Source organism: Stenella coeruleoalba, assembly GCF_951394435.1.
Source record: "Stenella coeruleoalba genome assembly, chromosome: 20".
Taxonomy (NCBI): Eukaryota; Metazoa; Chordata; class Mammalia; order Artiodactyla; family Delphinidae; genus Stenella; species Stenella coeruleoalba.
Window position 1 is genome coordinate 10393153 of NC_137166.1, and position 27950 is coordinate 10421102.

Consider the following 27950-nt stretch of genomic DNA (forward strand, 5'->3'; position numbering starts at 1 on the left):
AGCTGCCTTAGTCAGGAAGTTATGCCCCAACAGAGAGAGCCCACAGCCATTGGCTGGTGGAGGTATGGGGACCACAGCCTGATCCCCTTGTTTCAAGGAAGACAACCCAGTGGTGCCATTTATCCTCCGGAGCCTCCCTGGACCAAGCAGAGGCTGAAACATACCCAAGACCACTCCTTGTTCAGCCCTTTCTCCTTCCTTTCCTGTCTTACCCCCTCCTTACAGGTTTCTCCTGAAGTGAACTCCCTCAATAAATGATGTGCACTCAAATCCCAGCCTAAGGGTCTGGTTACAGGGAACCCAGCCTCCATCACCATCTGTATTGATTTTGTATTCTGGGTAACAAGTTATTCTCAAATTTAGCAGATTAAAACAACAATAGACCTGTATCATCTCCCACAGTTTTTGTGAGTCAGGAATTTGGGAGCAGCTCAGAATCTCTTGTGAAGTTGCATTCAAGACATCTGCTGGGGCTGTCGTCATCCAAAGGGGTGACTGGGACTGGAGGTCTGTTTCCAAGATTGTACACTCATCCCTGGCAGGTCAGTGCTGGCTGTTGCCCAGAGGTTTCATTTCCTCGCCATGTGTGGACCTCTCCACTGGGATGCTGTGTTTCCATGGAGGGGTCATTGCTTCCTCCAGAAGGAGTGATCTAAGAGAGGGCAAGGGAGAAGCTGCTGTGTTTTTTATACCTCACCTCGGAAGGCACATACTGTCATTTCTGCCCTGTTCATGATCAGAGGGAACTACACAAAGGCATGAACACCAGCTAGGAAGTGAGGGTCTTGGGGGCCATCTAGGAGTCTGGCTACCACCCCACCCAAGGCGGACTCTGCATTGTGATGATGAATCCCCATTATCTTGAACTGTTTGCCCCTCCTTCTGGCTTCCTATGTATTTCCCAACAGCAAGCTTTTCCCTCTAAAATGACATCTCAAATCCTAGTCTGAGTGACGCTGAAAATGTTGGTCTCAACCAGTGAGCTTAACTGATTTCTGCATCTTTACTAAAAAACACAAGAGTATGAGCAAGACGTGTTTTGTTGGCTCTGCAAATACATCATCCATCTAAACATCATCTCATCATGGTGTGTGTGCTTGTTGAGAATGGTGGTACAACTCATATTAAATGTGAAACTTTATTCTCCCCTCGGGCTGCTATGATCAGGAACATTCAGTTTGGGTGATATTAAGTGACTGGGCGATAAGTCATACAGGACTGAGAAGTGGGAAATTGGGGCCAAGGACTGTATTTCTGTTTCAGATGTACGTCCAGTGTACAGATACAGAGGAATGCTGTTAATTTATTGTGAAATAGATATAACTCATTTTCCTATTGCTTTATCATTTTCTTCCCTTTCAGGAATCTAGGGAGAAGGTTGTAAGAAAATCACATCAGGAATCTGGTGTGGGGCTGGAGGTGGGGTCTGTAGTGTTGCTGTTTGGCGGGAGTTACGGACTTTCAGCGTGCACGGTGTATGTGGGTTAGGTTTATACTGTGGGCATCAGTCTTTAATTTCTTCCCCCACTTCCCTCATTAAGGTGAGTCTCTTACAGCTCTTCCCACTCTGATCTGGTAGGAAGAGACATTGAGGAGAAGTAGAACCTGGGTGCTGGTGTTAGACAAACATATGTTTAAATCTCTTCTCCTTTTACCTACTTGCTTTGTGACTTTGAACAAATAAGTTAACCTTTCTATGCCTCCGTTTTCTCATCTGTGGTAAATGAACACCTACTCCCCAGAGTGGTTTTGAGGATGAAATGAGATTGTGTGTTAGTACTGCTCAGCGTGGTGCCTGCTCTCAGACGTCACTTGTGAAGTGGAAGCTGCTATGTTTATGATTCATTCTCCAGACTAGCATCCTCAGTCACTTACTGTGGACCTATAGTAACTGCTGAGCATCCAAGTAGAGCAGGACTCCCCTGGGCACTGGGGCATTTTTACTTTGCTCTCATCTTGGACCGTCTGTGTCTCAGGGCCAGTGATGTACTGGCAGTGGCTCCTGCTGGCTCGCGAGAGCTGACTGTACTCGACTCCTCCCAGCTCTGAGTTCAGAGGAGTTATGCTGATAGCTTGAAATCAGCTGTGCTGAGAGTGTTTACACCATGGGAAGTGGACATAGTGGGAGTATTTACACCATGGCCCTACAAGCCAGAGCTCCTCCATCAAGAGCCAGTTATTAAAGATTTACCAGCATATGTCTTCCCAGGGCTGTTTGTTCAGAGAAGAACAATCTGAATTACTGATCAGCCTTGCTCTTCCTACCCCTCCTCTCCAACACTTTCTAAATACCTCTTTAACCATCTCTTCCCTTTCATTCTCTCTCCTGGACCACTGCAAGATAGCTTATTATGTTTTCCCAGGTTGCCACCCACTTCCCCTCCTTTTGTTTCCTTCACCATGGATTCAGAGGAGTACTCCAAAAGCGCAGATTTCATCATACCCAGAGAGTCCTGCTCATGATTCTTCCATTGCATCTGTGCTGTGATGATGATGTGCCCTTGATTTCTCAGAAGTGGAATGTTAAGTATCCTGCTCCATGCTTTCCACTTGAGGGACCCAGTGTTCATATTATGTGGGACTTGAAAAGCTGAAAGCCTTCCCGCTAAAATCTGAAACAAAACAAGGATGCCCACTATCACCTCTTTTATTCAACACAGTACTGGAAGTCCTAGCCACAGCAATAAGACAAGAATAAGAAATAAAACGTACCCCAAAACAGACAAAGATGTCACCAAAAAAGAAAACTACAGGCCAATATCACTCATGAATATAGACGCAAAAATCCTCAACAAAATACTAGCAAACACAATCCAACAGCACATTAAAAGGATCATACACCATGATCAAGTGGGGTTTATCCCAGAAATGCAAGGATTCTTCAATATATGTAAATCAATCAATGTGATAAACCATGTTAACAAATTGAAGGAGAAAAACCATATGATCATCTCAACAGATGCAGAAAAAGCTTTTGACAAAATTCAACACTCATTTATGATAAAAACCCTCCAGAAAGTGGGCATAGAGGGAACTTACCTCAACACAATAAAGGCCATATATGGCAAACCCACAGCTGACATCATTCTCAATGGTGAAAAACTGAAACCATTTCCACTAAGATCAGAGCAAGACAAGGTTGCCCACTCTCACCACCATTATTCAACATAGTTTTGGAATTTTTAGCCGCAGTAATCAGAGAAGAAAAAGAAATAAAAGGAATCCAAATCGGAAAAGAAGAAGTAAAACTGTCACTGTTTGCAGATGACATGATACTATACATAGAGAATCCTAAAGATGCTACCAGAAAACTACTAGAGCTCATCAATGAATTTGGTAAAGTAGCAGGATACTACTACTTTAATGCACAGAAATCTCTTGCATTCCTATACACTGATGTTGAAAAATCTGAAAGAGAAATTAAGGAAACACTCCCATTTACCACTGCAACAAAAAGAATAAAATACCTAGGAATAAACCTACCTAAGGAGACAAAAGACCTGTATGCAGAAAACTGCAAGACACTGATGAAAGAAATAAAAGATGATACAAACAGATATAAACAGATGGAGAGATATACCATGTTCTTGGATTGGAAGAATCAACATTGTGAAAATGACTGTACTACCCAGAGCAATCTACAGATTCAATGCAATCCCTATAAAACTACCAATGGCAATTTGCACAGAACTAGAACAAAAAATTGCACAATTTGTATGGAAACACAAAAGACCCCGAATAGCCAAAGCAATCTTGAGAACGAAAAACGGAGCTGGAGGAATCAGGTTCCCTGACTTCAGACAATACTACAAAGCTACAGTAATCAAGACAGTATGGTACTAGCACAAAAACAGAAAGATAGATCAATGGAACAGGATAGAAAGCCCAGAGATAAACCCACGCACATATGGTCACCTTATCTTTGATAAAGGAGGCAGGAATGTACAGTGGAGAAAGGACAGCCTCTTCAATAAGTGGTGCTGGGAAAACTGGACAGCTACATGTAAAAGAATGAAATTAGAATACTCCCTAACACTGTATACAGAAATAAGCTCAAAATGGATTAAAGACCTAAATGTAAGGCCATGCACTGTAAAACTCTTCGTGAAAACATAGGCAGAACACTCTATGACATAAATCACAGCAAGATCCTTTTTGACCCACCTCCTAGAGAAATGGAAATAAAAACAAAAATAAACAAATGGGACCTAATGAAACTTCAAAGCTTTTGCACAGCAAAGGAAACCATGAACAAGAAGAAAAGACAACCCTCAGAATGGGAGAAAATATTTGCAAACGAAGCAACAGACAAAGGATTAATATCCAAAATATACAAGCAGCTTATGCAGCTCAATATCAAAAAAGCAAACAACCCAATCCAGAAATGGGTAGAAGACCTAAATAGACATTTATCCAAAGAAGATATACAGATTGCAAACAAACACATGGAAGGATGCTTAAAATCACTATTCATTAGAGAAATGCAAGTCAAAACTACAATGAGATATCACCTCACACCAGTTAGAATGGGCATCATCAGAAAATCTAGAAACAATAAATGCTGGAGAGGGTGTGGAGAAAAGGGAACCCTCTTGCACTGTTGTGGGAATGTAAATTGATACAGCCACTATGGAGAACAGTATGGAGGTTCCTTAAAAAACTAAAAATAGAATTACCATATGACCCAGCAGTCTCACTACTGGGCATATACCCTGAAAAAAACATAATTCAGGAAGAGTCATGTGCCACAGTGTTCATTGCAGCTCTATTTACAATAGCCAGGACATGGAATCAACCTAAGTGTTCATCGACAGATGAATGGATAAAGAAGATGTGGCACATATATACGATGGAATGTTACCCAGCCATAAAAGGAAACGAAATTGAGGAGTTATTTGTAGTAAGGTGGATGGACCTAGAGACTGATACAGAGTGAAGTAAGTTAGAGAGAAACGAATACCGTATGCTGACACATATATATGGAATCAACAAAAAAATGTTCTGAAGAACCTAGGGGCAAGACAGGAATGAAGAGGCAGATGTAGAGAATGGACTTGAGGATAAAGGGAGGGGGAAGGGTGAGCTGTGACAGGGCGAGAGAGAGTCATGGACATATACAAACTAACAAACGTGAGGTAGATAGCTAGTGGGAAGCAGCCGCATAACACAGGGAGATCAGCTCGGTGCTTTGTGACCACCTAGAGGGGTGGGATAGGGAGGGTGGGAGGGAGGGAGACGCAAGAGGGAAGAGATATGGGGACATATGTATATGTATAGCTGATTCACTTTGTAATAAAGCAGAAACTAACACACCATTGTAAAGCAATTATACTCCAATAAAGATGTTTTAAAAAAAAAGAAAGAAAAGGTATCCAAATGGGAAGGGAAGAGGTAAAATTGGCATTATTTGCAGATGATATGATACTATATATATATATATATATAGTATATATATATATATATATATATAGGAAATTCTAAAGACTCCACACAAAAACTACTAGAACTGATAAACAAATTCAGCAAGATCGCAGGATACAAGATTAACATACGTTATTATGTGGAACTCTCTGTGGAAAGAGCACGGGCTGTAACACAAGGAAGACCTGAGCTTCCTCCTGAGCGTGACCAAGCTCGTCCCTGTTCCATGGAAATGTCACGCTCAGTATATCGGATGCTGTTTCCCACGTGGAGGATGTCCTTTCCTCTTCCCCTCCCTCTGCAAGTTCAGCCCACCATTTAAGATCAGAGTCTAGCCTGACCTCACCCAAAGAGTCCCCCTTAACTTCTCAGGCCTTCTTTACATCTCGCTACCTGGGAAAGGGGTAGAAACTCTAGGAGTGGTCAAAGCATTGGGATACATTCATAGTGGGTCAGCCCTGTAGGGCTATTGGGGTGTTGCAGACCCCACCTTCCTGAAGATTATGGAGTTATGATTGGGATATGGCGAAATAAATAGTCCATCACGATATTGCACACAAAGTGCTGTGTTGGGGAGGAATTGGGCTGGGGAAGCACACGGGAGGGGCGTCTCGGACACACCTGTGGGATTCAGGGAAGGCATCCCCGAGGAAGTGACATGTAAATTGAGAGAGCAGAAGGGTGTGGAGGTTAACCAGATGGAAATGGGAAGAGGTGTGGTAGGAATTGGAAAGTTCCAGAGAGAGAAAAGAACATGTAGGGGAGCCCAGTGCTTAGAGACACTATGGTGGTAGAGAGGAGCTGAAGAGAGTTCGTTGTGGCCGGAATGTGGAGGTTGGAGGCTGAGAGGGTGTAGGAGGAGGCACTGAGGCTGGGTCATCAGAGCCTTGGCTGTGCCTTGAGATGCTGAGTTGGCATCCTGAGGACCACAGGTGTTAAGCAGAAGAATGACTTGATTCAATTTCCATACTTAGGGATTCCTGTTTTGCTCAGTGTGTTCCTGTGTTACCCATAGTTATCTTCCTAAATAAAGTATCATGTCTCCAAGCCTCCATCTCTTCCTCTCTAAAATAGGGTGATAAGGTCACAATTTTGCTGAGAAGACTGTAGGAGACAACGTGTAGGAAAGCATGTCATAAACCCTTAAGCCATCTACACACGACAGGGGTCATTATTCATATTGGATGGCGGGTGTGGCCTCATGGATCCTGATGCAGTGGGAAAAGCTGTGTTCACATCCTAGCTTTCCCACTACTTAGGAAAGTTGTTTAACTTTTAGATGTGGCTATCATTATTTCCATTTCACAGAGGAGGGTAACACGTAATGCATAAGGTTCTAAAGAAGAAATGTTAATAGTGTGTAATTCTAGGACACCGAGTAGTGTTTAATGAATGTTAACCTCTACACACACATCCCACATATATGCTCCAACATACTTACCTTATATAAGGACAAATCATATATCTGCATCTTAAAAAAACAAAACAATACCTCGCATAGGACTGGGCACATAATAGCAAATTAAGTCATAGCATTAAAATAGATGATGGACTCATGATTGTCTCTCTTGCTGTGTTTGGCATTAGACCAACTAAGTCAGAGCTGCTGTCCTCAATTTCCCTCTCCTCCCACACACACACACACACACACACACACACACACACACACACACACTCACTCACTTTCTCAGACTTCTCGATCCATTGGTCTTTGGAGTGGAGGTTCAAGTTCCTTAATATACGTAAGTTACAGATTCCTTAATAACTAAACACATAAGTTTCAGATTCCTTACTATACCTGACTGTTCAGAAAGCAAACAGAGGCTCATCCTGGCCTTCGCCCCTGGTCCTGTGATAATCAGCAACGCTGGATCTGTGGTGTAGTTTCAGGCAGCAGTGAGATACACTCTGAGGTTTGAGATTCAAGTGGGGTTTAAAGAAAAAGTTGGGAAGTTTGCAAAATGTTATCTAAGGTTTCCAGGGACCCAGGGAACTGCTGGTCATTTTATAGCTTCCCCCTTTATTGCTAGGGATTTTCCACCGAATTACACATAGAATTTGGCATACAGATTCTAAAATATATGGCTTTCATTTTCTGGGATGGAATAAGCCTAGGGGACAAGAGGTTAATTAAAAAAAAATAGGCTGCAGTGATTCCTCTTCCCACGTCTAGATCTGGCAATAGCTCAGCATAATTAACATAATTCGGAAGCATGATTACCCTTTCCTTATAGGTGAGATACTGTAAAAAAAAGATGGAATTAAACTTCTTACATAACTGACAATGAAAAGGGTCGCTAGAAACAATGATCAGCTAGAAGAGTCTGTTTATAGGCTTTTTGTTTTCAAGTGCGATATTTTCTTAACTGTGGTTTGCCATGGGATTGGCCTTTATGTTGGAAATCCGGCGTTGTTTAAAAGTTGGCTCATCTGAAGAGTACCTTGTAGGTTTTCATTAATGACTTAGCCCTGTCTCTGCAAAGCCTTCAGTGTGTTAGAAGTCGGCCCGGTCCCATCTGTAGTTCGTAGGAAAGCAGTGTTGATGCCGTGATAGCCTGTGAGTTTGGTGAAAGTGGAGTGCAGGTACTTACTCAGATTGCAGACCCAGATCTCCTGGTATCTCTCCTCTGCTGTGATCCCCAACCTCCTGGAGGCCAGGTGATGACAGAAAGATGTCGGCCTGCCTTACCTCTTTGCCCCTCCTACTCCCTCCCTTCAACATTGACCAAGTATGCACTGTGTCCGAGCAGCAAAGCTGTGCTCATTCTCCCTTTGGAGAGATCATACTTCTACCCAAGAGCTTTCTTTACAGTCACGTGTAATTACTGCGATTTGCTTGTGCTCTTCGCACTCAGAACTGTAGAGCAGGAGGACGATTCCTGTGTGCTGCAGAGACGTTGAAAGCCCCTAATGGGAGAAGTAGGATGTGCGAAGGGCCTTGGAAAATAGAAGGACAGTGGAATACAAAAGTGTTTACCAAAGAAGGAATGTAACTGGTTGGAGAACATGGACAAAAGGTCGACTTCGGGAGTAAACAGAAGATAAGTGAACAATTAGACTTTATCGATCAATTGGCGAGTCATTTTTTTTCCTTCAATGAAATTCTCCACGGCTGGGAAGAAGAAGCTAAAATGGCCACATTCACACCCTACAGGGAGTCTGGCATGTCACCTATTCCATTTTTGTGATCTATTTGAAGGGCTAGGAAAAAAAAGATGCTTATATTTATTAATTAAATTATCAGCCAAAAAAAAGCAAAAATGATCTCAATTACGCACAAGCAAGGGATGATTATGGAACTGCTACCGGATCAAAGTTATGCAGCTTTCCTAAAAGACATCTGTGAAGGGTTCGTAATAACATAAATTTCTCAGGAAATGGTAAACAGAAAATTTAGGAGAAAATGTTTAAATATACTTATGATCAAAATTACTTAAAAGGAATATTATTTCTCTTAAATATTATTTAAAGAAAACACACGCACATGCCTCCAAGCGTTATCGTCAATATTTAATAATGAAAAGAAAAAGAATGGCTAGGATTTTAACTGGCTGGGGATTCAGGTGGGAGGAAGCTGTGCGAAAGGCACCTTTGTAGGACATAGAAGGAGCTCTCATCTCAGGCCTCCAATAGATACAGATCTTCTTTAGAATTATTTTTGATGATTCAGATTTCTTCTACCAAAGCCCGTTCAAGAAGCTCCAACTTTGCCTGGCAACCCAGCAGGCGTTCACAAATAAATAGTAGGTTTAGTTTGCATTGTTAGACCAGCCCTGTGTGCCCTTCCTCAGCCATGGGCAGGGATGGGAATGGAGAACCACAAGGTGGAGAAAAGCACAGCTCACAGGATGAGTCTACCTCCTCCGAATTGCAGATCAAAAAACCAAGAGTATACCCAGAAAAAAAAACCCTCACACTTGATTTAAAACAAAAGCAAACAAAAGCCACCACAATGTTTTCTTCTCCCTTTAACTCCCAATCTTCCTAATTGGGCTGGAAAAGTAGGAGGCCTGGTTCTAAGATCGGCCCTGATCCTTGTTCTCTGTGTGACCCTGGACCAGGCTCTCCATTTGGGCCTCAGTCTTTCCATTTGTAAAATGGGTTGGCATCCACTCTGAACAGCTGGAGACAGAGCTCGAGCCAACTGAGCTAAAGAGAGAAATTTCTTAAGGATTAGCAAGAGACCACAAACATCCATGAAAGTTTGTGTTGATTCTCATCTAACATAACAGTTTCCGAGTCAAATTGGCACAGCAGTTGGATAAAACATAATCAGATTTTGGAGTGGGATGGACACACATGTCTACTCCCGTCTGAGAAACACAGGATAGTTGATGCGTCTACAAGGGCCCTTCCAGTCTTAGCACCCTTGCGTCTCTGGGGTTTGAGTTCCCACTTCTGCCCCTCTGAGCTCCACACTTCTGAGATGGGCACTCAAATCCAGGATTGTTTCCGCACATCCACTGCGGTGTGCAGGAAAGCTGTTGAAGCTTCAGCCTTTCCTCTCAAGGCCAAGATCTTGATAAAATGTCCTTTGCATTTTAGACAAAGCATATGGCATTTCCTCAGCTATCAAGGATGGGGGACGGGGGAGGGTGGGAGAGGAGCAATCTAGTATCTATTAATATGTGTAGAGTCCCAATGTCTTTCCTTCATCCCTGAACCTAAGACCCAGTTAAGATTCTTTTTTTTTTTTTCTTTTTTTTTTTTTTTTGCGGTACGCGGGCCTCTCACTGTTGTGGCCTCTCCCGTTGCAGAGCACAGGCTCTGGACGCACAGGCTCAGCGGCCATGGCTCCCGGGCCCAGCCGCTCCGTGGCATGTGGGATCTTCCCGGACCGGGGCACGAACCCGTGTCCCCTGCATCGGCAGGTGGACTCTCAACCACTGTGCCACCAGGGAAGCCCAAGATTTTTACTTTTGAGATAGATGATAACACTAATATTCAGTGTAATAATGCTATGTGGTGATTAAAATATTCCATATTAGTGATACAAACACTCCTAATAACGTTAGTAATATTAACTGAATCAGTTAAAGTGTTTTTTAGAAGCAACTTCTCCGGGTAATGAGCAAAAAGGGAATTTACTAGAACCATGTGGACTGGCTCATTGGATTGAAGGAAGAATGGGACAGTCAGATCTTAGCAACTAAGAAACCAGGGCCTTTTATGGGATGAGATAGCAGGAAGTAATACACAGCTTCTTCTGAGTTACACTGTTTACATTAAATCATCTCCATCCATTTAATTCAATTTAAATTGTCAAGAGAAAGAGAGTAGACAGTACTGGCTGGGTTTTCAGACTCACTTCCCAGGAGAGGAAACAAAAGTTTCTACTTTCTTTGACGATTTGTGTGCCCTACAAGAATATGTTTACTAACACTTTACGTACGTTATTCCTAATCCTCAACACAAACGTTTGAAGAAGTATCCCTGCATCTACTCTACAGATAAGATTCAAAGGGAATCAAAGAGGTTAAGTAACTTGCACAGGGTCACACAGTAGAGCTGATGAGATTCAACCCTGGGTCTTTCTGATTCTAGTCGACCATCCCAGGCTGCTCTCGATGCTTCTCACTCATCATAAAATGATCCCCTCGTGGTCCAAACTCTACTTGGTTAATTCACAATTTGTCTTCTAAGTAATCATCTAATTATCCTTCTCTTATATTTTACAAAGTTCGATATCCTGAATCAAAAGGAAGAAATTCAGGGTGACAGCAAATCTCTCTGCCTGCCTACCCATCTCCTTACCCTGCTGATGCCCAGCATTTATTCCATTGTTTTTCTAGAAATAGCCTGGCATATATTATATTTTCCTTTATTTAGTGTCTGATTCCCTACTTGAATCTATGCCCTTCAAGAGCAGGGGTTTCGTATCTTCAGTTCCTAACAGAGGCACTTGATAAATATCTCTTGACCCTGGACCAGGGTCTCTATCTGGGCCTCAGTTTTCCTATCTGTAAAATGTGTTGGCACACCTGTCAGGAAGGTCAGGCACATATCATGGAGCTACAGGCTCGCTTACTACTCACATTTCGTTTCTTGCCCTCTTTCCTCAACCTTATTCCGACAGCACAGTGTGATCGTCCTGACAATAGACCTCACTGATCAGCCCTTGAGCTCTGCGTCTCCTTTACTCTTCAGACTTGAAACTCAGCACCATTGTCTCAGCAAAAGGACCTTGTCTCTTTGGGTTCATCTGGACAGCTCTTCTGGCATTCCACCCTGATGACATTGCCCAAAGCATGGGGGTGAGCGGCCCCTCCTTGTTCAACGGGGCTCCCGGACCCCACGCCTGTGTGCGTCTCTGTAGCAAAGCACACCCATTCACCTCTGATCCCCCGAGTGGAAGTCAGAAATGGTATCTCCATAATGTCTCACATCCATCCAATTCTTGCCATCTTTATTCTGCCAAATCTCCCGCCGTCCTTTAGTTCCCAGGGCAACTGACTATAGTTCAGGTCCTAAGTCATATCCCACCACCCTCCTTCTTTGTCTTCCTGCATTCAGTGTCTTCCTCTTAGATTCTCAGGGAGTTGGTAGTCTACCTAGGCACAAGCAAGAACCAGAAGGATCTGGGTGTAAGGAGGCCCATGTGAATTGCTCTGCGGGCAGGAGGTCCCAGGAGCAGGGCAGCACCTTGTAGGACATTTAGGAGCTCTCCTCCCCCTGGAATGGGCTGTTCTCCACCCCATCTCTGGCTGCGTCCCCCCACGCTCCCCAGGGTCTAGCCACCCTGGACCACAACTGCTCCTTTTCTCCTTTGCTCTGATTGTTTTATTTCGAAGGGAAAATATGAATAAGGAACCCCTCACACCGTGAGTCCCCCCGCCTTCTGAGATCTCAGCCATATTTCAGGACCCTACGCACTGCCACTTTTTCCATAGTGCCTGCTCTCATCTCTGTGGTCAAGATCAGTCTTTCTCTGTCTCCCTCTAGGCTCCTATTACATTTTCTGCTTTCCTTAGACGACAAATAGCATCTGCTTTGTATCACGTCTGGGGTCGCTCTGCCCCACTAGACCAGCAGTTCTCGGGTGAGAGCCTTCAGTCCTTTGCCGAAGAATCCCTCAGGGGCAGGGGAGGGTTCCTGTTAAAATGCACATTCCTCAGCCTCCCTGCAGGTGTGATTACCTGTTCTTTGCGCTGCCCAGCCTTTATTCCCAATGTTTCCAGAAACAGCATCCTAATTTCCCCGTGGGACGTTTCTCCTCCCCAGTTTGCATTCAGTCTTGGCCCGGTAATCATGGAAGATGCTTTGCCATGTCTCATCGAGGGACAAGAAAGTGACACATGTCATTCTCTCTCTCTGGCATTCTGAATATCAGGCAACGAAAGGACAGAAAAAATTCCCTGAAGTTTCATCCATTTGTTCCTAAAATACCCACTGCTTTCTGGCTAAATTCCATTTTAAAAGGAAAATATGGAAAGAATTTATAATATCTCATGTCAGGACAACCTCTGTTATCTCATCTAATAGAAGCACAGCTGGACATCCCAGCCTCAGAAAGGACAGCTACCAGAGTCAGGTTTTGTTGCTTCCAATCTAAGAAATGAAAGATAGACTTACTGCAGAATTTTTGGGATGAGAACCAAGAGGTACGCATTTGTATCAGAACTTCCCCAGTGTTTTAAAAAAAATACTTTTTATTTTGATATAGTTTTAGATTTTCAGAAAAGTCTTAAAGATAGTAAGAGGTTTCCCTTATACACCACGCTACTGCCCCCCACACTGTTAACATTTTTCTTCTCCATTAGTTCCTGCAAGTTAAAACACCCACTGCAGCGCATTTGTCACAACTAAGAAACTGACATTGACCTTACTGTTCACTAAATTCCAGGCTTGGATTTCACCGGTTTTTCCACGAATGTCCTTGTTGTGTTCCGGGATCCAATCCAGGGCACCATATTGCATGAAGTCCTCGTGTCTCTCTGGCCTCCTTATGTCTCTGACATTTTCTCAGCCCTTTCTTGTCATTCATAACTTTGGCAGTGGTAGTTGCACTGGCTGGCTATCCCGTTGAATGTCCCCTCCTAGCGATTTGGACACCGAACCAGGCTCTGAGCATCTTGCACCATCGCTATGACGTGCTGCGCGTTCTGTGTGTGCCTCGTACAGGGTGATAGCTCAGTGGATAGGTGTTGATGGAATGAACATGGCTGCCTGTCCGGCCGCCCTGCCCCGTGCTGTCCTGAGTCAGGAACCAGACCTCGTGCATCCCTGCGCCCCTGCCTGACCTCCGCGTGGTTTGTGATGGGACTTGGAGAAGCTCCCACTCTTCCTCTGATGGAGGTGACCGCCTTGACGTGGGTGGGGTTTGCAAGGCAGACATAATCACACCATTACAGAGGAAAACTCTAATTGCGATCATCAGACCACGTTTTGACATCTCTCTTCCCGTTCATTCATGAAAGCCTCGCTTGCAGCCCAATCAGATAAAAAGAAAGAGAGAGAAAGGGGCAGCTGGCGCGCTCTCATCAGACCCGGAAAGACGTGCTTTTGCTTTAGGCATGTTTATAAACTTAAAAATGTTTCAGATGCTTTGGCGATGCTGCTTATTCTGGTTCAGTGGGCAGGGGGAATGCGTGGTGGGGGGATGGTGCTTCATCCCGTCGAGCTGCTGTTGGATTATGGGTGCTCTTTGCTCTGCCAAAGGGGAAACGCCATGTGCTTGGTGTCGCGTAGACTTAAGCTGAACTGACTCGATTCACACACTTCCTGAAAACAGCAACAACCAAAAGCATTTATTGAGTAGAGCTTAGTGGATCTTCGTAACTGAATTAAGTGTGTCCCGTACGTAAATGTCTAATGCCAATACCATTCTAAAAAGCACATAATTAATTTTAGTTCTGCTTTATTGACAAATAGTAAATGATGACAGAATAAAGGCTTAAGAGACCAGGAGAAAGCCGAGGATCAGAAAGCTCTATGTGGCAAAATTGGGTTGGAAAACTCAAATCCTATGGTGCTCAAGGCCACACTTTTGTCAGTACTCTTGAGACCCCCGGAGGCTGCCTGTCCCCTCTCCGGGTACACATGCACACGTGTGCTCATCTGCATCCCATTTATTACTTTCACTATAAAATAAACAAAATCAATATCTTTGCTCTTATTTTTGCAATTAAATGCACTTCATATCCAGTATTCTAGAGAGCAGCATTCCTCAAAATTTGGTCCATGCAACCATTGCATCGAAACCCCGTGGGGAGCTTGTTAGAAATGCCTATTCCTGGACCCCCAATCTGGACTTCCTGAATCAGAGCTCTGGGGGTGGGGCTGGAGCTTCAAAAGCCAGCCCTGCAATTGATGCAAAACTTATTAAAGCCTGAGAGCCTCCACCGTAGGGAAGGATGCAGGTGGGGGAATTGGGGGGCTTGTGTGGTTTCAGTTCTGGGAATTTCTAGCTGCTTGACCTTAAGCAAGTCAGCGCCTCCACTGTTAAATGGGTAATTTCTCACTTCACATGGTTACTGTTAGGATAGGAAGAGAAAATGTGGACCTGAGGCTGCTTTCCCTGAGGCAGGAGGCATCTCACGGTTCTAAACATACGAGAGAGAAGTCCGTGCCAGGATACCGTGATACCGTGACGTTTCTCATCTCATGGCAAGAAGGCTTGGAGGTGGCTTCATATAGCCATGTGTGGTCCAGTGGGATTGGAATAAATCCTAGAGGGATTTGTGCTAAAAGGAAAAGATTGATAGGAAAACAGAAAAGCCAGATGGAATGTAATATTTCACAGCACAGCCTGTAAACCGGGATTTCTCAGCTTCAGCGCTGTTGATATTTAGGGCTGGATGACTCTTTGTTGTCGGGGGCTGTCTTGAGCCTGGTAGGATGTTTAGCAGCAGCCCTGGCCTTAACCCACTAGATGAAAGCAGCATCCGCCCCCCGAAATATCTCCAGACGTTGCCAAATGTCCCCTGGGGAGGTGGGGCAGGATTGGCCCTGGTTGAGAACCGCTCCCCTGGAGGGAGGTAGAACCGGTTAAATCCTGGCCCTACCGCTTACCATCTGCGTGAACTTAGAGCAATGTGTTTAATCTCCCGAAGCCTCGGTTCTCTTAGCTATAAAATGAAGGGAGGATAATACTCTTAAGTCCCTACCCCACTGGGTTGTTGTAGGGATTACATGAGAAAACGCACATCAAGAGTGTAGCAAAAATTCTTGGCTCTGTGTTGTATCTGTGTGCGCGTGCATGCGTGTGTGAGTGCGTGTGTGTGCTTTAATAAGTCTTGAAATTTTGCCAGAGTTTAAAAATTTGAAATACACACTTCTCCTTTTCCTCCTTTTTGCAGAAAGGGGTTTTCAAAAATCTGAGAATTCTTAACTTCAGGCCTGAAACCAAGGATGTTACTACTGGGGTGGGAACACTGAAATGTCTCAGCTGAACCACAGACAGATAACTGTGGACACCTGTTGTTCTATAGAATACTGCCATTTGGACCCAGCTCACCCCGAAACTTTTCTTCCTCCTGCAAGTGAAAAATCCTTCATCTCTCCTCAATGGGAACATGCTGGTGGGACCCAGAGGCAGAGGGGAGACCCAGGAGATGTTTGGTTTAACTCTCCCTGGTCTGGCTGTTTGAACGCTGATCCTTCAAGAGAAGGAGAGGGTTTTAACATTTGGGACAAATTAACCAGTTTGACAAAAGCAAAACTGTTCCCTCTTTTAAGATGAAGCGCTCCTTAAGTGCCTATACCGTTTCCAGCCCAGACCGGCCATTTGTCTGGTCTGAAGGGGCATTGGAACCCAACGTGTGAGCCGATCGTCAGCTGCCCTTCTCTTGCGGGCCCAGCTCTGCAGAGTTGAGTGATTAGGATCCGATAACGATCTCAGTCGAGCCTGAACTCAGCCTGAACCCAGAGCTTTCCGCCTTTCCTGCCATTCCTGCAATGACTTTGGTGTGTCCTCCTACCTCCCCATCTCCATTCATTTGAACACTTTCTCTTCTGTTGTTTCTCCCTCCATCACCATAATCTACACTTGATAATTTCCTGGCACCAACCCAGTTTTCGTGAATAATAATCAGTAACCCAAATCCTTTCTTCCAGAATCTCTCCTCTAGCTTTGGGGAATGTCCCATCCCCCCTCCAGTTGAAATGAGCATCACAAGGAATCAAGTTGATGGATTTCTGCTTCCCTCAACCTTTAGTGGCTTCCCATCGTGACAGGATCATCTGTGGGTCACCCACCGTCTGATTAAATACTTCCAGAGGCGTGAAGCTCATTACCTTACAAAATGATGCGTTTCCTTGTGGGACAGTGTCAACGGATGTTCTCCACTGTGGCAGCCTGATTATGTCTTTCCTAACACTGATTAGCATCTGCAACTATTTACTGTGTTTACTTGTTCATTCGTTGACTATCTGGGACCCCTCCTCCCAGTGGCGGTCCACATGGACAGGCAACGACTCGATCCAGTGCGCGTTTGGGTCCTCTGATGCACTCCTTGTATACTAGCTGAATTAGGAGGTGAATCAGTTTTGTTTTGGTTTTTTAACCTTTCTTTCTTTATTTGGCTGCACCAAGTCTTAGTTGTGGCACGAGGGATCTTCGTTGCCTCGTGCGGGATCTTTAGTTGCAGCATGTGGACGTCTTAGTTGCGGCACGCGTGTGGGATCTAGTTCCCTGACCACGGATCGAACCCAGGCCCCCTGCACTGGGAGTGCGGAGTCCCAATCACTGGACCACCAGGGAAGTCCCAGAGATGAATAAATTAATTAAACAGTTCACTGCGTGAGACAGACAGATCTCCCGGTGGGCAGAGTTTATGTCTCTATTCATATTTTACCTCCAGCATTTAGCCTAGGGCTAAAGACCTAGTACACGTGATGATGTGCGGGGAAGAATATAGATTTAGGAGTCAAATCTAATGTTAAAATCCCACCTATACCACTGGCAAGCGTCTTAGGCAGTTAACGTTTCTGAGCTGTGATTGCTTTCATCTGTGAAGTCAGTTTTACTATAGGATATTACGTAACTCAAATATGAAGATTCAAAGACCTTTAAAAAGTACTTAGCAGTGCCTGGCACATACCAAGTGTTGGGTCAATGATTTGAATCACACTGAGAAGGCCAGGTGATTATTACCAGCATGGTCAGGAGAGCCCCAGGGCCCAAGGGGAAGGGGTGTGGCCCATCCATCTGTCTCCTCTAAGCCAGACTCTGTGTCTTTCCAGAGATTAGCAGATTGAAATGACCCACTCATTTATTACTGAAAGACGTTTTAGTCTACCAGGCGTCTCAGAAGTGAGCCCACAGACGTGATAGCATCAGAAAGGTGGGACCCCTCTGCTTTGGCCAACTGCCCCACTTAACTCATAGTATAATCGATTTCAAATGTGCATTTAGTTTCCTTTCCCTTGTGTAGGTCCTTCCTTCAACTTGTGGCTGCCTGGATTTTTAAACTATTTACTCCCCCAAATGTGCCTGGATCCTGGATGCTGTACAAATACAGCAGACACACACGCACGCGCGCGCACACACACACACACACACACACACACACGCATTTCAGGCATTTGTCTGTCACTGCTCTAAATTAAGAACAAATCACAGTCAGTTTAAATCTCCCAATTTAATAAACACCAGATCCCCTACATGTCAGAGAGTCTAGTCTTTTGCAAAGCCTTTAACTTGCGGCTCATATTTGAAACTAAGGAAAAAAGTGATAAATGACATGAAATAAAGAGATTGGGGTGTGGTGGGAGCATTTGGATTACTCACGAGGCCAAGAATGTGAGGACAAGTGGTCTGGACGACATACAGGCCTTCTGGTCTCTGTGGTGCTGCCAGGGGTCTTCAGGTCCTATTAGGACAGCACGGACTTCTTCTGTGTTATGATGAGCGGTTAGCTATTGAGCAACCGGGATTTTCTTTACTAAGATGTTTCCAGAGTGGAAGGCCTTCCAATTCATAACAGGATGTCAGCTTTCCAGGACCCAAGGAAACCTCACGGATGTCTTCATTCTGCAGAACTCCATGGCAGTTCTGACCATGGCTTGTGCTGTACCAAAACTCTGCTGCTTTTTTATCATTGTTGGTGTTGTTCGCGGGAAGAGCGTTTACAGTAGTGGGTTTAGGGGAAAGGGCAAGGGACCAGGAGTCGATCCTAATCCTAGATCTTCCATAAAATTGTGTGGGTCCTAAAATAAGTCACTTCCCACCTCTGGACTTTTGTTTCCTCATCCACGATCTGAGGAAGGGCTCCAATCGGTTGCTTTAAAATTGTGGTCTGTGCAGCATTTCAGTGTTTCTAGATCTCAGGGCTCTCCATCTTCCACACGTGCTCCGACCAGGACAGTCTCACTGTGGTAGGATGAATAATCGCCCCCCAAAGATATCTACCTTCCATCACTGGGCCCTAGGAATATGGTTCCTTACATGGCAAAAGGGACTTTGCAGATGTGATCGATCTTGAGACGGCAAATGATCCTGGATCGTCCAGGTGCATTCAGGGACCACAAAGCTCCTTTTTTTTTGATGATTCCTCCCACTTTATTTTTTTCAAAACTGTTTTGTAATTACTAGTAATAAATATATGAAAATTGTAACTGAAAATACATTACAAACAATTTAAATTACATATACAGTTGACTTTTAAAATTTATCTTTTACCTTGCAACTTTGCTAAGCTCAGTTATTAGCTGTGGTTTTTGTAAATTCCTTGAATTTTCTATATAGATAATCATGTTATCTTCAAACAGGGGCAGGTTTATTTCTTTTAAAAATTTTTTTAAAAATTTAAGTATAGTTGATTTACAATGTTGTGTTAGTTTCTGGTGAACAACAAAGTGATTCAGACTATATACATATATTCTTTTTCAGATTCTTTTCCATTATAGTTCATTACAAGATATTGAATATAGTTCCTTGTGCTATACAGTAGGACCTTGTTGTTTATCTATTTTATATGTAATAGTTTGTGTCTGCTAACCTCAAACTCCTAAGTTATCCCTCTTCCCCTTTCCCCTTTGGTAACCATAAATTTGTTTCCTATGTCTGTGAGTCTGTTTCTGTTTTGTAAATAAGTTCATTTATATCATTTTTAAAGATTCCACATACAAGTGATATGATATTTGTCTTTCTCTATCTGATTTACTTCACTCAGTATGACAATCTCTAGGGCCATCCATGTTGCTACAAATGGCAATATTTCATTCTTTTTAATGGCTGAGTAGTATTCCATTGTGTGTGTGTGTGTGCGTGTGCGCGCACGTGTGTGCCACATCTTCTTTATCCATTCATCTGTCAATGGACATTTAGACAAAGCTCCTTCTAAGAGGGAGGCTGGAGAGCCACAGTGAGAGAAGGAGATGTGGTGCAAGATGAAGAGTGAGAGATTTGAAGATGCAGTGTTGCTGGCTTTGAAGATGGAGGAAAGCACCATGAGATAAGGAATGTAGGTGACCCCCAGATGTTGGAAAAAGGCAAAGAAACAGATTCTATCCTAGGGCCTTCCGAGAGGAATACGCCCTGCTGACACCTTCATCATACGACTTCTGACCTCCAGATAATACATTTATGTTGTTTCTAGCCACTAAGTTTGTGACAGTTTGTTACAGCAGTGATAGAAAATGAATACACCCACCTTTATTTGATGTACACATTGCGGTTTCATCTAAGATTTCACTGGAGGAAGGATTGCAGTGGTTAAAAATGTGTGAAAGCCACCAGGACAATTGATCCCTGAGGTTCATTTCCTTTGAAACAACTATGACTGGCTCCTTAGTATCACAGGATAACACTGAGGACAAAGAATGTAAATGCTTGAAGTCCACATGGGGAGGAACACGCCGTCCTTCAATGGTCAACGCCATTCTGTCACATCCCTCTCCATCATCAAGCCAGCTGTGCCTCGGGGACAGCTCTTCTCCTCCCTTATAGTTCAGGACATGGGAAGAACCTTTTGTTCTTCCAGGATGCCCTCCCTGAAAGGATAATGTAGGGAACTCTTTTCCAGTCCTCTCTCAGCCGTTTCCTGAAACAGCTCCAGGAAGCAACTCCTCTTTCAGGATACCTTCTCTGATAATCTCTAGCAAGTTCCCTGGGAGACTGCAAACTCCAGGAGGGCAGGACCACTTCTGTTTTATTCACCATGGCATGCTCAGTGGCTGTTTGGGGAATAAATGAATAAAAGACCAGGGGCCCTGGCGGGAATGCAAAATGCTGCAGCCACTTTGCAAGACAGTTCGGCAGCTTCTCACAAAACTGAATCTAGCCTTAGCATAAGACTCAGCACTCGTGCTTCTCAGTATTTACCCAAAGGAGTTGAAAACTTGGAAGCAGCCAAGGTGTCCTTCAGAAGGTGACTGGACGAATAAATTGTGGTACATCTGGACAATGGAAGATTACTCAGTGCTAAAAAGAAATGAGCCATCAAACCATGAAAAGTTTAAATGCATATTACTAAGTGAAAGCAGCTAATCTGAAAAGGCGACATCCTGTAGGACTCCAACTATATGACATCCTGGAAAAAGACAAAATTATGGAGACAGTAAGATCAGTGGTTTCCAGGGGCTACAGGGGAGGGAGGGATGAACAGGCAGAGCACAGAGGCTTTTCATGACAGTGAATACACATCATTATATATTCGTCCAAACCCAAAGAAGGTACAACACCAAGGGCAAACTCTAATGTAAACTCTGAACTTTGGGTGAGGATGATGTATCCGTGTAGGTTCATCAGTTGCCACTCTGGACCACTCAGGACCACTCTGGTGCGGGATGCTGATACGAGGGAGGCTGTGCACGTGGGGCCAGGGGGTATGTGGGGACTCTCTGTACTTTCTGCTCAATTTTGCCGTGACCTAAAACCACTCTAAAAAATGAAGTCTTTTTTTTTTTTTTTTTTTTTAAAAAAAGCTGATAAAAAGGACCTCTAAAGGCCATGGGTCTACCTGCAATTTTCTAACCCGACCATGCTTTTTGTGCCATTGTGCCTTGTAAAAACTGTTACCCTTCTCTCATCCTCTCACCTCTTCTGAACTAGTCCCTCTTATTATCCAAGATTCTTCTGAAGACTTCTCTGATTCTCCCTCCTCCCCACCAGCCAGCCTTAGTTCTGTGCCCTCATTTGGTCCTCAACCCACAATCAATACTCCCTGAGCTAATCTCTGCACTGTCATTATCAATATTTATTCATGTGACATATTAACCTATGAGTTCTTGAAGAGCTAAAAATGTCCCGTTTCTGCATTCCATAGGTCCAATATGGTTCTTCACACATGGCAGCGCTCAGTAAATGTTTGTTGATTGAATAAGTGAGGTTAAAAGACTTGAATGTGAAGATGTTTACCCTCTATCTAGGTAGCAGTTTAAATTCAGCTGACTATCTTAATGTTTAGAGATTTGTAAATAGATTCTTTAAAAGAAACTTGGGGGGAAACATGGCAGGGGAGAGATAAATTAGGAGCTTGGGATTAACATACACACACTATTATATGTAAAATAGATAACCAACAAGGACCTAGTATATAGCACTGGGAACTCTACTCAATATTCTGTGATAACCTATGTGGGTAAAGAATCTGAAAAGAATGAATATATGTATAACTGAATCACTTTGCTGTACACCTGAAACTAACACAACATTGTAAATCAACTATACTCCAATTTAAAAAAACTTGGAAAATGAAGTAATAATAGCTGAAAGTCAAGGGACTTCCTTCGTGGCGCAGTTGTTAAGAATCCACCTGCCAATGCAGGGGACATGGGTTCGAGCCCTGATCCCGGAAGATCCCACATGCCGCGGAACAACTAAGCCCGCGAGCCACAACTACTGAGCCCGCGTGCCACAACTACTGAAGCCCGCGGGCCTAGAGCCCGTGCTCTGCAACAAGAGAAGCCACTGCAATGAGAAGCCCACGCACCGCAACAAAGAGTAGCCCCCGCTCGCCACAAGTACAGAAAGCCCGTGCACAGCAATGAAGACCAACGTGGCCAAAAATAAATAAATAAATAAATTTAAAAAAATAACTGAAAGTCAATAGAATCAGTCATGTTAAATGAATTCTGCCTTCCTTGTTTCAGAATATTAGAGAGTGAAAGCTAAGGTTATAATATCTCTGGTTTTCAGCAAGGCATATGATAATCACTGAGAGAAATCAGAAAAATATGGCTGGATTATAATATATTGAGCGAGAAAGTTGGTATCCAAACTGAGGTCGATGGGCCACAAGTAACTGTAGGTGTTGGATCAACAGAGAGATAATAAAAGCACTCAGTTGGACCATTGTAGAAGGGAAGAGAACATCAGATGGGATATTGGACCAGTTAAGTTTTTTAATCTTCTCTCCATTCTTAAGAGTCTATGATTCTGCATAAATGTATATTCAATCCAGGTACCAGAATTCTCAGATAGAAAAAAAATAACTACTTGATGCTCATAACAACAGCAGTTCTTTAGTCTTTTAGGACTTTATTAGCTTAATTCCAGCCAGTTATTTTTGTTATAGCTTTCATGACTCTAATTCAAAACACATTGTAAAGCGAAACATTTGCTGGGCTTGAGAATATAACTAATAAAAAGGCAAATACACCAAGGTTGCCAAACACTGCAAAAGAGAAGTATATGACACCAGCTCTAATGTGAGAAATCGTAGAGCCTTATTTTTGTTCTCCTTTTTGATAGGAAACATAAGGGTTGTCTCATACTCTTGGAGAAAGGCCCTTGTGATACTTAGCGCTGACTTTACAAATTTCATTATTATCAATTGAGAAGACCCTTCACATCGTGGCAAGGAGCTGGGTATAATCCAGGCACTGCCCTTGTCTCCCGGGAGCCCCATGCAAGGTTTGCCTCTCAAATTTAGTGTCCTTTGGCAGCCAGAGAAACCTCAATTTCTGTTGAAAAACCAAAACCTCACGTCACAGTCCCCAAGGGGACGCCAAGGTCATGCAGGTGGCCACAGAAGAGCAGTCACGAGGGCCAGAGTAGGTCTCGGGGTAAAGGACCTCCTCTTCCTTTTCCTCGTCTGGTGCCCACTTCCTCCATGGCGGCTGCCCCAGTCTGTGCACATAGGGGCAGCCAAACCAGCACTCCCTTCTCAGGAGACCCTGGCGGATGCCCGGCAGACAGAGAACCCACCTGCCCATTCCTTTTGCAAGCAATGAATGGTTTGCCAAGTGAGCAATGGCCCCACTAGTTCATCCTTCCAAGTGAGACCCATTAAACATACTCAAAAGTATATCTTATTTTATCTTAAAAATGCAGTTGTGCAGATTTCAGTGCGCTTTCCACAGCTGGGGCACAATAGGTATATGTTGGATCACATTTCCTTGTTGAATTTCACCAGGTTTCCTGGAGATGACTTTTCACTACTCCCAGTAGGAAGACAGAGCTCCTTAGTATGGCTTCTGAGTCATAGTCTCTTCAAAGCCTTTTTTTTTTCTTTTTTTGCGGTACGCGGGCCTCTCGCTATTGTGGCCTCTCCGCTCCAGACGCGCAGGCTCAGCGGCCATGGCTCACGGGCCCAGCCGCTCCGCTGCATGTGGGATCTTCGCGGACCGGGGCGCGAACCCGTGTGCCCTGCATCGGCAGGCGGACTCCCAACCACTGCGCCACCAGGGAAGTCCCAAAGCATCTTTTAACCTCCCACACCTGCCCTGCTCCTTCCCCCTGGAATCTGCTGCTTTCCCTCCTCACCTGGTCGACTCCAGCACATTCTTCAGATACCACTCAATCGTCAGTTCTTCAGGAGAGCCTCTCTCCGTTAGTCCCGTTCACATACACACACTGTGTTCTAGCATCACTGTGCACCTCTGCTTTTTAAGCACTTCGTGATGTTCTGATTTTCCATTCACCTGGGTGGTGACTGACCAATGGCCATCACTTGAAGTGCACTGTAATTGACACGAGGGCTTCTGTCTTTTTGCATATTTTATCTCTAACATGTTACATAGTGTTTAGCGTATCTTGAAAGCTCAAGCAGTCTTTGTTGAATCATGAATGAGTGAATGAACGAATGAATTTGCTTTAGCCGCTGCCATCAACTTGTTGTGCACACCTCTCTGGGTTTCAGTTTTATTCTATGGCGTCGGGATAAGAATACCTATACTTCCTACCTTATAGGGTTTGTATTAGAATCATATGCAATACTGCACAACATTTGGCATTTTGTAGGAACTCAAATATTTGCTGAAATAAATGGCTATATTTAAAACATTTGGTAACATCTCACATTTGTGACGTACCTGACATTTTCTATTTTCTCTTGACCCAGAAAAATGTCATCCTGGATCTTCCTTTTCCTTTTCCCACTATAATTTCACTGCTTGATATTTTTCTCCCAAGGCCTCTGTGTCTGCTAGGTATGGCTTTACAGCAATGATAATAACATCTTACGTTTGTATATTTTGTATAAGTTTATGAAGTGCTTAGCAGAACTGTTACACATTCCCATCAACAGAAGTGGATTAAAAAAAAAAGCAACCCAGTATATTCACATACAGTGGCTCTCCCTATCTGCGGGTTCTGCATCTGCAGATTCAACCAACTGCAGAAGAAAAAAATATATTTTTTAATTCCAGAAAGTTCCAGAAAGCAAAACTTGCATTTCTTGCATGCCAGCCACTATTTACATAGCATTTACATTGTATTAGGTATTATAAGTAATCTAGAGGTGATTTAAAGTATGCGGGAGGATGCGAATAGGCTTTATGCAAATACTAGGACATTTTATCTAAGGGACTTGAGCATCCGAGGATTTTGGTATCAGCATTGGGCGTGGGATCCTGGCACCAGTCCCCCTGTGGATACTGAGGGACGACTGTAATGGAATATCGCCCCAAAATGAGAACAAATAGTTAACGCTACTCAGGACCGTGTGGTTGAATGCAACAAACACGATGTTGAGTGAAAGAGAGGGACACCAAAGAGTACACACTGCATGATCCCCTTCATGTAAAGGATAAAACGGGCACAGTTCATCTTTGGCATTGGAATCGGGGTAGTGGTTACCCTTGCAGGGAGAGTTATTGGACCGGGGGTGAGGATGCTTCTGACTCAGGCTGTGTTTCTTGAACTGTGTGCTGGTTACACAGGTGTCCTCAGTGTGGGGAAATCACCAACAGGTACACTTCTGAAAGGCACACTCCTCTATGTGTATATTTTGCATCAATGAAAAGTTCATGAATTGCTTTTCCATACATGATTGAATTTCTCAATTGACCTCAACTCTGAAATTTCTCAATTGACCTCAACTTTTCCTAAGTGGAAAACTTAGGTCATTGCTGAGGGTCTTATCTTGGACGGGGTGTGTGTGTGGGGGTCTTTCTGATACACCCGGAGCCAACCACGTTGGTGGCCGCCTGCTTGGCTGGCCCCTACTTCTAGTTCAAATAGAGTCGAGGGATATTCGATTATGGAGAGCTCTCCCACGTCAGCTGCTGATGGCTATGTAGGGAGGTCCTAATGAGTCCCAAAGATAGGGGCAATGACCTTGAGGACAGAATGTGACACAGTGGTGCAGATGTTAAGCAGCTGGAACTCTCTCTAGCACATCCAGTCAGGTCCCAGATGAAGCAACGCTCTCTCTTCTGCTTAGCACCCCCTGTGCTAATCCTTGAAATGAGAGAGGCGGAGTCCTGGCTTACACCTCATCACAGAGGATGTAAGGGAGGAGAAGAGATTTTGCAGGGCTCTTTAAAGACACAAGGGAATTGGTGGTTGACAGGAGGAAAAAAGGTTTCAGATGTCAGTATACTACAAGAGTAGTCCAAGTTCATGGGAAAACAGGCTGCAGGATTCCATGGGTGTGGAGGCCTCATAAAGGGACGAGGAGACATATGAAACGTTTTCTTATGAAGACAGAAAATGTACAAAGCTCATGAGATTTTTTCTTAAGGTGTAGAGCTTATCAGCTATCAGCTCCTGGGCTAGAACCCAAGGTTCTTAGCTTCTAGACCAGTGCCTTCTGTTTCAGTCATCTGCTGTGTGACCTTAAGCAAGTCCATGCACCTCTCTGAGCAGGATTATGTTGCTTGATACTAAAGTTTGTGGTTGTGCCCCTGATGGAGTTCAACCATGCCTCCTAGCAACCACAGCCTGTTTGTAGATAAAGAGCAGAAAAACAAGTTTGAGGTATCATAAAAATATGTTCCATTGAAGGAAAAATGAACATTCCACACTTCCCTTTGCAAAAACAATGGACACATACCTCAAAATATTTGACAGATCACATAGAAAGAGACTCCTTATTAAAGATAAAAGCATAGCACTCTTTGGACTCCCTCTTTTTAGGAATTGAGATGATTTTTATTTGCCTTTGTATTGTTTGATTTTCTTACTATTTTCTCAAGTTGCATCATGTCATGGAACACAACTTGGACCTATTTTTGTGTTGGCTTTGCGAAAGAGCAATATTTTTCTTTTGAAAATTGAGGTTTCCTGAAATCTGGTTTTATTTTCCCAACATAAGCACAAAAATCCCTATTTTGACTTTCTAATCTACCTTTTGCTTCTTCGTGGAGGTTAATGTGCAGTTCCCTATGTCATTAAAAATAATGTGCTGATGCCCCTTGCAGAAGTTCACTAATCAGAGTTCATATTCCTTTCACACAAATATACCAACCTGTCAGATTTTCAACGTATTTAGAGAAGTCCAGCACTCATTCGTGGACATTCATCTTATATTTTGAGTAGGACGCCTTAGCTGTCATCCTTAAGTTTCAACATGTCTTGACGGTTATGTTTCTCCCTCTGGATGGCTTCAATCAGCATGATAGACATGAAACACTGGCTGTTGAAAGTGGGTTCTGCTCCGGTGGACTACTGCTTATTTTGCCTTTGTCTCGCTCTTGCAATCTCATATTTTATTGAGTGCATAATTTCCTATCAGCTTCAGACACCAGAGTCACCAGCTAAGACAAAGTCGGGAGGCTAGCCTTTGACAGTGGGAAATTTGATTGTGCTTTAAAAACTCCAACCAACACACACCATATGCTGTCATCCAAAGGAAGACTTATGTCATGGTTTCAACTTCACGGTCTTCGATTTCAACATGACATGAATGATGTGGAAGGGAAGTCCATTCAGATGATAAGAGGAGGATAATTTGTACTGGGAAATTATTCACCATTGTGATAAATAATCCCTGGCACATAATAACAGAAAATCTCAACCCTTGAGCTGAATTATATATAGATGTGCGCCTCATAAACAGGGTAGAAAATACATTTTTTAAACTGCTGTGTTTGCAAAATCCTTTCACATCCAAGCCATCCTCATTAATAATCATAAAGGAGCACATTTCCAAGCTCAGAATCACATTAATCTCTCCCCACGTGACCCGATCATGCACTTGAGGGAGAATTGCCTTCATGTGCGCTATGTGTTTTTTCTTGTGTTCCTGGTGGACAGCTTGGAAGTGCAGAGCAACGTGGGGTTGGGAGCAGAAGGAGAAACCAGTAAGATAAAAAATGAATTTCAAGAAAATTGGACTTTTTCTGATTGATCACTGAAGCAATAATGGAATGAAGAGATGGGTGGGTTTTTTCCCTTCCTACACTCAGGGAAGGTGAGAAGG